Genomic DNA, 12915 nt, shown 5'->3' on the forward strand with positions numbered 1-12915 from the left:
AACAAAGTGAATCAGCTATACATATACATGTGATCCCATATCTCTTCCCTCTTGCGTCTCCCTCCCACCCTCCCTATCCCACCCCTCTAGGTGGACACAGAGCACCGAGCTGATCTCCCTGTGCTATGCGGCTGCTTCCCACTAGCTATCTACCTTACGTTTGGTAGTGTATATATGTCCATGCCACTCTCTCACTTTGTCATGGCTTACCCTTCCCCCTCCCCATATCCTCAAGTCCATTCTCTAGTAGGTCTGTGTCTTTATTCCCATCTTGCTCCAGGTTCTTCATGACAGTCTTTTTTTTTTTTTACATTCCACATATATGTGTTAGCATACGGTATTTGTTTTTCTCTTTCTGAGTTACTTCACTCTGTATGAAAAACTCTAGTTCCGTCCACCTCACTACAAATAACTCAATTTCGTTTCTTTTTATGGCTGAGTAATATTCCATTGTATATATGTGCCACATCTTCTTTATCCATTCATCTGTTGATGGACACTTAGGTTGCTTCCATGTCCTGGCTATTGTAAATAGAGCTGCAGTGAACATTGTGGTACATGACTCTTTTTGAATTGTGGTTTTCTCAGGATACATGCCCAGTAGTGGGATTGTTGGGTCGTATGGTAGTTCTATGTTTAGTTTTTTAAGGAACCTCCATACTGTTCTCCATAGTGGCTGTATCAATTAACACTCCCACCAACAGAGCAAGAGGGTTCCCTTTTCTCCAAACCCTCTCCAGCATTTATTGTTTCTAGATTTTTTGATGATGGCCATTCTGAATGGTGTGAGGTGATACCTCATTGTACTTTTGATTTGCATTTCTCTAATGATTCATGATGTTGAGCATTCTTTCATGTGTTTGTTGGCTATCTGTGTACCTTCTTTGGAGAAATGTCTATTTAGGTCTTCTGCCCATTTTTGGATGGGGTTGTTTGTTTTTTTGATATTGAGCCGCATGAGCTGCTTGTAAATTTTGGAGATGAATCTTTTGTCAGTTGCTTCATTTGCAAATATTTTCTCCCATTCTGAGGGTTGTCTTTTGGTCTTGTTTATGGTTTCCTTTGCTGTGCAAAAGCTTTTAAGTTTCATTAGTTCCCCTTTCTTTATTTTTGTATTTCTTTCCATTTCTCAAGGAGGTGGGTCAAAACGGATCTTGCTGTGATTTATGTCATAGAGTGTTCTGCCTATGTTTTCCTCTAAGAGTTTTATAGTGTCTGGCCTTACATTTAGGTCTTTAATCCTTTTTTAGTTTATTTTTGTGTATGGTGTTAGGGAGTGTTCTAATTTCATTCTTTTACATGTAGCTGTCCACTTTTCCCAGCACAACTTATTGAAGAGGCTGTCTTTTCTTCATTGTATATTGTTACCTCCTTTATCAAAAATAAGGTGACCATATGTTTGTGGGTTTATCTCTGGGTACGATCTTTTACTGGGTAGTTATCATGTCCATTTGTCCTTATCATTTCTATAAGTTGAAATGAACAGATGCCAGAGTGGTATTTGGCATGTGTGGTTTGAGGTGTAACACCTCATAAGTTCAACTGAAATGGAGTTAGAATTATGGGCAAAATAAGATGGTAATCAGAGCAATGTGATTTTAGAATCCAGATTTCTTTACCCTATGTTGAGATAAGAGTAATTTGGAATATTAAAGAAAAATCTATTTATTTTACGAACATCTAGGAATGTTAAATTTCAGAATAATTCTTGTTCCTTCAAATAAGAATTCTGTTTTGGAATTGCTCTAGGAAGGAAGGAGAAATATAGGTCACGGATATGTTTGGGCTTTAGGTTAAAATTCTTCTGTATCACTTATGATTAGTATTATATAATAAGAGTGTAAAAGTACTTATTTTTGAAAGTGTTATCATTGGTGATTAAGTGTGATCTCTAACATTATACATTTTTATATACTAAAAGGCCTGCTGTAGTTGGACTTACCTGGAACTAAATTAGACACTTGCTGGGGGATGTAATGAGTGATTCAAAAATATGGTAAAATAAGTGAGCCTCAACTTGTGAGTCGAAACTCAACCCTATATGTATTGCCTCAAATTCCTAGATATTAAGTCAGTCTGCTTTGGGGAAGAAACCTGCTATGTATTGATTAATACTCTTTTGATTTCATTTTTTTCATCTCTCTGTATGTGCCTTTTTTTTTAAACCTATCCTGCTTTCCCAAACATGTGAGCAATTTTATATTTCTTTATGTGGTTTGCCCTTTCTCTTATAACTTCCTTTTCCCATTTTTCTGAATACCGCACTTTCGTTTGTTAAGTGGTGGGTGTTACATAGCCAAGGCCAAGCTTATTTCAAGGCATTGACTGTGCATTGGAATAAGCTTTCTTGAATGTAAATTATATCACCTAGACCAAGAAATAAATGAAAAAAATCTCTCTTGAGTGGAAAAGGTTACTGTATGTTGACAGAATGTAACTAATTTTGCATATACTTACTATGATTGCTTTTTGCAATTCAAAATACCCTGTGCTATTAAATCTATATATGTTAAAGTAAAGCCATTTTCCTGAGATGAAATGATTCACATTCAGTTATATCAAAAGTCCTCATCTATGACTCTTGATTTCAGACTTCACCATTTGTGCATCTATTGAATTTGAGATAATATGCAGCAGAAAAGTTGTTTTCAGTTTTTGGTAATTGAGACAAAGGATGGGAGTTATAAGCAAACAAAACCCAATTATAAATGTTTCAGGCTCTTCAGAAAATATTGGTATTAGAACTAGGAGTCTGGTGTGATAAGGTGACTGTTCCTGGTTTTCGTTTTTGTGTTTTTAAAAACTTCACCTGTACTACTAGCCTAAGTGAGATTAAACATGGGAATATAAAGCAGAGAAATTAGCTGTGCTTTAGAGCAGTGGTTCCCAACCTTTCTGGCATCAGGGACCAGTTTCGTGGAAGACAATTTTTCCACAGACTCGCGGGTTGCGGGGGGGATGGTTTTGGGATGTTTCAAGCACATTACTTTTTTTTGTTGGCTGCATCGGGTCTTTGTTGCTGCGCATGAGCTTTCTCTAGTTGTGGTAGGCAGGGACTACTCTTTGTTGTGGTGCATGGGCTTCTCATTGTGCTATCTTCTCTTATTGAGGAGCACAGGCTCTAGGCGTGCGGGCTTCAGTAGTTGCAGCGTGTGGACTCAGTAGTTGTGGCTCACGGGCTCTAGAGCACAGGCTCAGTAGTTGTGGCACACAGGCTTAGTTGCTGTGCAGCATGTGGGATCTTCCTGGACCAGGGATCGAGCCCGCCTCCCCTGCATTGGCAGGCGGATTCTTAACCACCGCACCATGGGGGAAGTCCCAAGCACGTTACATTTATTGTGTACTTTATTTCTATTATTACTACCTTGTAATATATAATGAAATAATTATACAGCTCACCATAATGCAGAATCAGTGGGAGCCCTGAGCTTGTTTTCACTTGCCACTCACTGGTAGGGTTTTGATATGAGTCTGCAAGCAATTGATTTATTATGGTCTCTGTGCTGTCAAAGTTCTCTGCTAATGATAATCTGTATTTGCAGCCACTCCCCAGTGCTAGCATCACCGCCTCAGCTCCATCTCAGATCATCAGGCATTAGATTCTCATAAGGAGTGTGCACCCTAGATCCCTCACATGTGCATTTCACAGTAGGGTTCATGCTCCTATGAGAATCTAATGCTGCCGGTGATCTGACAGGAGGCGGAGCTCAGGCAGTAATGCGAGCGACGGGGAGTGGCTGTAAATACAGATGAAGCTTCACTTGCCTGCCACTCACCTCCTGCTGTGTGGCCCAGTACCGGTCCGTGGCCCAGGGGTTGGGGACTCTTGCTTTAGAGTGGCCTTTTAATGCCACTAATTTCAAGAGGCTTGGGGAAGGGGAAACTTAAGGACAGTAGGTCTTTATGATACGGTATAGTGTCGGTCGACAGATGAATGGATAAAGAAGATGTGGCACATATATACAGTGGAATATTACTCAGCCAAAAAAGAAACAAAATTGAGTTATTTATAATGAGGTAGATGGACCTAGAGTCTGTCATACAGAGTGAAGTAAGTCAGAAAGAGAAAAACAAATACTGTATGCTAACACATATATATGGAATCTAAAAGAAAAGGTTCTGAAGAAAAACCTAGGGGCAGGACAGGAATAGAGATGCAGACATAGAAAATGGATTTGAGGACACGGGGAGGGGGAGGGGTAAGCTGGGACAAAGTGAGAGAGCGGCATGGACATATATACACTACCAAATGTAAAATAGATAGCTAGTGGGAAGCAGCTGCATAGCACAGGGAGATCAGCTTGGTGCTTTGTGACCACCTAGAGTGGAGGGATAGGGAGGGTGGGAGGGAGATGCAAGAGGGAGGGGATATGGGGATATATGTATACATATAGCTGATTCACTTTGTTTTACAGCAGAAACTAGCACAACATTGTAAAGCAATTATACTCCAACAAAGGTGTTAAAAAAATTAAAAATTTTAAAAAAAGAAACAAAGTACCTGTACTGTTTTACATTCCCATCAGCAGTTTATGATAATTCCAGTTTTCCACATGTTATTGTCCGTTAAAATTCTAGTCATTTTAGTGAGTGTGAATTGGTATCTCATTGTGGCTTTTATTTGCAATTTCCTCATAGCTGATGATATTAAGCCTCTTTTTCTACTTAGTGGCCATTTGTATATATTATTTGGAGAAATGTGTATTCAAATCCTTTGACTATTTTTGCATAGGGTTATCATCCTTTTTTTATAGAGTTGTAATAGTTGTTTATATATTCCAGATACACGTCTCTAGTCTTTTATCAGATAAATTATTTCCACATATTTTCTCCCATTATGTTGGTTATCTTTATACTTTCTTGGTAATATGACTTGATGCACAAAAGGTTTTAAATTTTGATGAAATTCAATTTATCTATTTTTTCTTTGTGTCTAAAAGAAGTTGACTAGTCTAATGCCATGCACATTTTCATCTATATTTTCTTGTAAGAGTTTTCTAGTTTTTGCTCTTATATGTAGGCTTATGATACATTTGAGTCAAGTTTTATATATGGTTAAGGAAGGGGTTGAACTTCATTCTTTGGCATGTGACTATCCAGGCGTCTCAGCACAATTTGTGAAAAGACTCTTCTTTCCCCATTGAATTGTCTTGGCAGCCTTGTCAAAAATCAATTGATCATAAATGTGCAGTTTTATTTATTGACTCTCAATTCTGTATTACTGATCTGTATATGTGTCCTTATCACAGTGGCACATTGTTTTGATTACTGTACCCTTGTACTGACTTTTGAAGTCAGGAAATGTGAGTCATCCAACTTTGTTCTTTTTCAAGATTGTTTTTATCATTCTGGGTCTCTTGCAATTCCGTCTGAATTTTAGGATCAGCTTGTAAGTTTCTGCAAAAAAAAAAGCACAGTAGAGTTTTTTGGTAGGAAGTTAGATGACAGCCATTTGGGGTATATTGCCATAAATGCATGAATACGGGGTGTCTTTTAATTTATTTTGGTTTTCTTTTATTTCCTTCAGAACTGTTTTGTAGTTTTCAGTGTACAAGCTTATACTTCTTCGGTTAGATTTCTACTTAATTATTTAGTCTTTTTGATGTTTTAAATGGAATCGTTTCCTTAATTTCATTTTCAGATTTTTCACTGCTAGTGTATAGGAATACAATGGATTTTTATACAATGATCTTATATCCCTCAACCCTGTCAAACTCATTTATTAGCTCTAGGAGGTTTTTAGAGGATTCCTTAGTTTTTTCTCTGTATAAGATTATGTCATCTGAAAATAAAGTTTGCCTTCTTTCTTTCCAGTTTGGATACTTTGATTTCTCTTTCTTGCCTAATTTTCCTACCTAGAACCTCTCATGTAAAGTTGAATAGAAGTAGTGAGTGTAAATGTCCTTGTCTTGTTTCTGATCTTAGAAAGCATTCAGTCTTTCATCATCAAGTATAATGTTAACTGTGGACTTTCTCATAGATACCTTTTTTCAGCTTAAGGAAATTCATTTCTATTCCTAGTTGGTTATTTATTTTTATCATGAAAAGGTATTGGGTTTTGTCAAATGCTTTCTGCATCTATTGGGATGATCATTTGGTTTTAGCCCTTTATTTATTAGTATGACATATTACATTGATTGAGTTATAGATTGTTAAACCAACATTGCATTCCTGGGATAAATCCTGCTTGGTCATAGTGTATATTCCTTTTTATATGTCATGGATTCAACTTGCTAGTATATTGTTGAGGATAAAATATGCTATTATCTTTATCTTTCTTGGGAGATGAGTTACTGAATAAGTAAGCTTTTAGTTTAGGGCATTTTAGTGAAAACTTGAGAGTGTTTGACTGAGGGGTTCCTGATAAGATGACATTTAGAGTAATAAGTTCAATGCTAGCCTAGTAATAAGCTCAATGCTAGCCTTTACCACCTAGGTGATTGATGTCTATGAGAGACAGATGGGACTACTCTTATCCAGGTGACCAAGTACTTCCTTGTTAAAACCAAGGCTGACTTTGTTTCATTCTCTCTAAAAATGTTGACCATGCAGTCTTTCTGGAAACATTGACACCACACTATTCTGGATTTGCTCCTTCTCCTCTTGATGTTCCCTATTATGCTCCTTTGTGGGCTATTCTTCCTTGGACATTCCTTGAATTTTAGTATTCTTTAAGTATTCATCCTTATCTCCTCAGATCATAAACATTTTTGGGGAATGTTATCCACTCAGTGCTTTAACTATCAATATAATGCAGATTCCTGAATTTATATCCAGTTCCTTATCTCTCCCTTGAATAATTCCAACGTGTGTGTGTGTGTGTGTGTGTGTGTGTGTGTGTGTGTGTGTGTAGGATATAACACAGGCATCTCAAATTCAATATATTCCAAATTGAATCCATTTTTTCCTCTGAACTTCCAACCTCTTCCAAGTTTTGGGTCCCCTAAATCATGGTAAATTTTTCAACATTTACCCAATTGCTCATGTAAGTATTTCTTTTTTTAAAAAAAAAATGTATTTATTTATTTGGCTGTGCCAGGTATTAGTTGCGGCATGTGGGATCTTTAGTTGTGGCATGTGAACTCCTAGTTGTGGCATGTGGGATCTAGCTCCCTGACCAGGGATCAAACCTGGGCCCCCTGCATTGGGAGCACAGAGTCTTAGCCACTGGATCATCAGGGAAGTCCCCCTCATGTAAGTGTTTCAATCATAGTTATTGTTTACTCCCTCCATGCCCAAGTATCACTGAGCTTACTGTGGCTAAATATCTCTCAAATCTATAAATTTCTCTCCTTCTTGCTATTATTCTTGTTAAGGCCACTCTCAAATCCTATCAGAGTCTTACAGTAATATTATAAATGGTTTTCCTAAGCAATTCAATCTCCACATATAACCCAGAAAGATCTTTCTTCAGTGTAAACCAGGTCATAGCACTCTCCTCTTTAAAACCATTCTTTGGCCTGTGATTCCTCTTAGGATAAAATGTAAACTTCTTAATAGGGCTTTTATATCTCTGTAATATCTTGTCCAGCTTACCTTACTATTTATTTTGTCACAAGTTCATTCTGAACACTACATACTCCAGCAAATTTGTTGAATCAACGAATTGAATTTTAGTTTTAACTTAAATAATCAACATCAAATAGGAAAATTATTAAACTGAACATTAAGGATCCTTAGATAAGCTACTTATTCTGTTCATTAGTGAAAGGGGCTTAAAACTACCTAAACTACTTATCTTGCAGATTGTGTGAGGCACATGTAATAAGATATATTTAGAATGTGAAAAATACAAGCACTCTACCAATGTTAGGCAACCTGATATACTTAGTAATAATGTTGACAATAATATAATAGTAATAATATTTAACTTTTCTCCACTAGAAAGTGATCTGGGTTTGACCTTTATAATTTTAGAGCTGCTTCAGCTCTTCCACTTTTAACTATGTGGTCTTGAGGAATGAATCTATCTTCCTCCCGTCCTCCCTCCCTTCCTTCCTTCTTTCTTTTCCTTCCTTTAATCCATCTATCCATCCATCCATCCACCTACAGATTTAATGCAATTCTAATCTTTCTGAACTTGTTTCTTTATCTGAGAAATGGAGATAATAAAATTTCCCTTAGTAATTTTAGCAGCATTGTTAGGAAGAGTAAATAAAATATTACATAATAAATTATTTCATGAACTACAAAATGCTATGAAATTTTAATTTGATTTAGCTTAATTAATTGTAAAATCAAGTACAAAAATGTGTTTCATTTTCAAGTTTTGGAGATTAGGTATGCCATCCCTCTTTTCCATTTTTCTGGCCTTTCATGGGGTGACTCTTAAGCCAACAGCATTATAATCAGCATTATTAATTAATAAAATTTACTGAATACCTACTGTATGCCAGATTTTGTGCTATGCACTGTGAATATCTACTGAATCCTTATGCCGTCAATTAATTTATAGATTGGTTCAGGCAAAATAGAACATTATTTTATGAATGTGGGGGCTTAGTGCGGAAGAATTAGGATAAAATCCAAGTGAACATAGAATTATAAACTTCTAAAAGGTATCAATTACAAAATTTTATTATTACTCACACAGGTACGCATCTTCCTGTAAAGATAGATCATAATTACCATATGTCAGTCAGAATGGCTGGGTTTCTGATTTTAGTGAAATGGGAAAGAGTTTCAGCTTTGGTGATAGAAAGTCTCCAACAAATTTTATTCTTGAGACTCTTTTATTCAAATCCATGGCTTTTGACTAGCTCTGTTTGTTTCATACCTTTTTCATTAATTGATGTCTGTTGAGGATAATGTATAATGTATCGGGACATATTTGGTCTTAGGATAAGAATCTTTTAATCAGTAAATGTCTCACAAGGCCAGTTCTACTTTTGCTGAAGTGAAAAAAAAAATCCCTATTATCACTGATTTAGGAGAAATAAAACCCCTTTTGGTTGATTGATATGCTAGAGACCCAGGAAATGTCACAGTCTGATGAACTTCACAAGGCCACTTATGGTTAATATCTTATTGTGATAGAATCCTATAGAACATTTGTAGCTAATATAAATCAAATGTAAATTCCATCATTGTTCATTATAAATCTCTTCCCCTGTTTCCACTGTCTCCAGAACTTGATTGCCGTTTTAGCTTACTCTTCTCCTCAAGAGCTTAACTATTCTTAGTGATTCTAATTTCCTCAGAACAGCAGGAGAAATAATTGACTTTCCAGTGGGAAATATTTTTTGAATAATATGTTCCTTCTGTAAATCTTTCTTTTTTATAAATCAAATTCTTTTCTCCTATTTACATTATAGTTTTTATGAAAATGTGGTTAATTTATGATTTTCTGGGCTTTCAAATAATTTATCTTTAATTTGAGCATATGGGAAAAAAAAGATTCAGCTAAATGTCAACTCTTCAGAAGGGTCTTCCCTGAAAACTACCTAATGAGCCCCCTCCCTTTATTCTCCATCACAGCTAGCTTTTCTGCTTTATAACAATTTTTTAAAATTTTATTGGCCATTTATTTGTTTATTGTCTTTCTTCCCCTGATTAGAATATTAACTGCATGATCAGAGAAACTGCTCTTTTTTTCCCTGCATTATTGAGAACACCTAGTTCATGGATGGTACATACTAAACAGTTTGGTGAATAAATGGATTAATGGAAAGAAGGAAGGAAGGAGGGGAAATGTGGATAGATGAATAGCGGAGTGAATGAATGGTTAAAGGGTTTTAATTAACAGTAAGTTCAATAAGAGGGAGTAGTGTGATGTGGCTGCCAAAGTACTGACAAGAGGGCTGTCATAGAGTAGAGGCATTAAATTGCTCCTGACTAATTTCAAGAGCTAGAACTAGGGTCAATAGGTGAGGTACAAAGAGATATTAACAACAAATTAACTTTGGAATTTTTTTTTTCCTTTCCTGATCTTTTTTTCCCCAGCTTTATTGAGGTAAAATGGAAATAATAGTAGTACCTACTATAATAAATAGAGCTAAGCTGAGGCTTACTTAGGTTAAGTAACTTGCCCAAGATTACACAGATAGTAAGAAGCAAAGCTAGAAGGTAACCCCCTAGTTTTTAATGACTCCAAAGCTGGATCTGTTAACCTCTTCACTACATTGCCATACTTCTTATCAGCCAAGCACTGTACTAAGTATTCTACCTGGATTATCTCATTGAGTGATCATAAAACCCTTATGAAGTAGGTGCTTATTATTAGCCAGATTTTAAAGCTGAGAAAACTGAAGGTCAGAGAAGTAACTTGCTTGACTGAGTTACAGAAATTAGAGTCAAAATTCTCATCCAAATTTATATGATTTCAAAGTTCATGCTGCTTCCACTCAGCAACTCACTTTTAGTGCTTGACCTATCAATAAAGTGATCATTTGCTTTTATGGAACAATTTGAAAGGACTTGAAAAATCATTTCTTCTGCTGGTTTGTCATGGGGTCAAAAATGTCCCAGTATTGCTTAATGGTTATCCCAAGGAAACTTCTGTTTTTAACTTTTCCTGGTCATGGTAATATTGAGCAGGAATCTGTTTTAATTAAATTGTTTGGTAATGTGGTCCCTGTTAGAGAATGTGGTAGATACTGTGCTATGACCCTTAGAACGGTGTCAGGAATGAAGGACTTATTCTCTTAGCTGCTAGGAGGAGGGAAGAAAAATGCCTCACCCAAGGGGTAGCTCCTACTAAGGACTGATTGACAAAGGGGTATCAAGGCTTGTGCCCCTCCACTCTAGGCTGACTCAAAGTCCATCTTGGTGGGATTCGCTGAGATCTTTGCTGGCACTGTATGACAGCTCAACTTTTCTCTGTCTAATCCTGCTTCCTTCCATTCCCTTCCCTCCACAGGTATTAATTCAAAGAGTGTTCCCCTGTATACTTCCTGCATGCTAATCTCAGAGTTTGCTTGCCAGAGAACCCTATTTGCAACTGAAAGCATAGGCCAGGAGATGAGAAGGAATGAGAGGACAGGGGATGAGAAGAAAGACTGTAGGGAAGATCAGGAGCTGGGTACACAGGGCACAACTAGTCAGTGAAGCGCTAAAAGATTGATGGGAAACAGGAGGACAAGTTGCATTTTTCACAAATTTTTTGAGAGCTAACCATCCTGGCCTACCAAAGTAGGGTTTAAGGCTATACCTACACGATGCTAAATCAATCAAACATTTAGTATATATAATTATATAGCTTATATGTAGATGTGTATGTATCTGTATCCATATCCATACATACATTGTTTGTCCATTATGTTGACAGAACAGCCAGTTGATTGGCTGATATGTTACTTTTCCACCAGGTGTTTGTTTTGTCTTCATGTTGTAAACCTCGGAAGAGGGAAGTTTTTCTGACTAGGTAGCAGGGAAAATAATTAAGTTTTATTCTGCTGAGAGGCCGTGTCAGCAGCATTCAGTAAGAATGCAGGGTAAGGCACAGGATATGAAAATTGTAGTGTGCTAACAAATGGAAAACCTTCCACTGTCAACAAATTAGAGGGCTCTAGTACTCTTTCAAAGACTTCCTGATTATTTTTGCTTTTCCCTTTGAATTCTGAGACCATTGTGGAATGAGGAGAGACAGAAGGCAAAAGGAGAAGCCAAGAACAATATTTCCTGTTCTTTAGGAAACTGTCATACAGTCTTGTGGAACATCCTGTCATGAGGTATACTTTCCTGTCCCACTTCGTGTCAGAGCAGTGGGTCTGCTAGAAGCAGATTTTGCATAACGAAGTGACAGTGTGTAAATATCCATGCATTCTTGCAGTATTTGCATTTTACTATTTATAATGAAATAAACATGGCTAGGTCTGTTTGTGGCTTATTATTTATCCATTAGGAGTAGGTCTCACCTTAAAAACCTGGACCTATTGAGAAGAGTTCATAGCTCAGAAAGCAACTCTGACCTGGAGCTTTCACAGTGCAAATACAAAAGACGTAGAAGACACAGTCCCTGCTCTTGAGGAGCTTGCAACCTATCTGGCAACATCAAGTATACACAATGAGAAAAATTGAAAATGGCAGATAATGATTTAATGCAGTACTTCTCAAAGTTGTCTACAGGAAAAGAAACATGAACTCACACACCAGGGAGTCAGTTGGAGCTTTTCTTAAAAATAAATAACAGTATTATACGTGAAATGCTTCTCGTTTTGTCCTAAAACGCATGCAAAAATCTAATTTATTTCCAAATCTGCTTAAGTGTGTTTTAGTAGAGAAATGATACTCTTGACTGCTCCCCAATCTTAGAGTAAAATGGACACTCCAGAAAGCTATAGTATGTTTGTATTGTGGGGGTTTTTTTATGTGTGGTTTTCCTAACACCTAGAATTTGAAAAGCGTGGAGTTAATTTGTATTTTTTCAGATGACCTGTTTGTGTGTTTGAGTACAGGCCGCCTTCTTCTCGAAAAACTTTATATAGGTAATATTAAAAATGTGACAAGTTGTTAAAAAATAATTTTGTGCAAGAGGGTCTTTTCATACCTCTATGATAGCACTGTATAAGTGTTATTATAAAGCCCTGGGAGGACCTATACTTGGAAACCTGCTAATTATTGGTTGGCAATAACTAGAAAGTAACCACAAAATATGTCTCCTTCAGTTGGTCTTAAAGAGTGAATTATTTTATGCCTGTACCTTTTTTGGTGAAGTGTATTATGTTAGTTTTCTATTGCTGCTGTAACAAATTACCACAAACTTAGTGGCTTAACACAATTCAAATGTATTATTTTAAAGTTCTGAAGGTCAGAAGTCTGAAATGGCTCTCACTGGGGTAAAATCAAGGTGTGAGCAGGTCGAATTCTGTTTTGGAGGCTCTAGGGAAGCATCTGTTCTTGTCTTTTCTGGTTTCTGAAAGCTTCCTATATTCTTTAGCTCCTTGGCCCCTTTCTTTCTCAAAGCCAGCAATGGTT

This window comes from Phocoena phocoena, chromosome X (assembly GCF_963924675.1).
Source record: "Phocoena phocoena chromosome X, mPhoPho1.1, whole genome shotgun sequence".
NCBI classification, from domain to species: domain Eukaryota; kingdom Metazoa; phylum Chordata; class Mammalia; order Artiodactyla; family Phocoenidae; genus Phocoena; species Phocoena phocoena.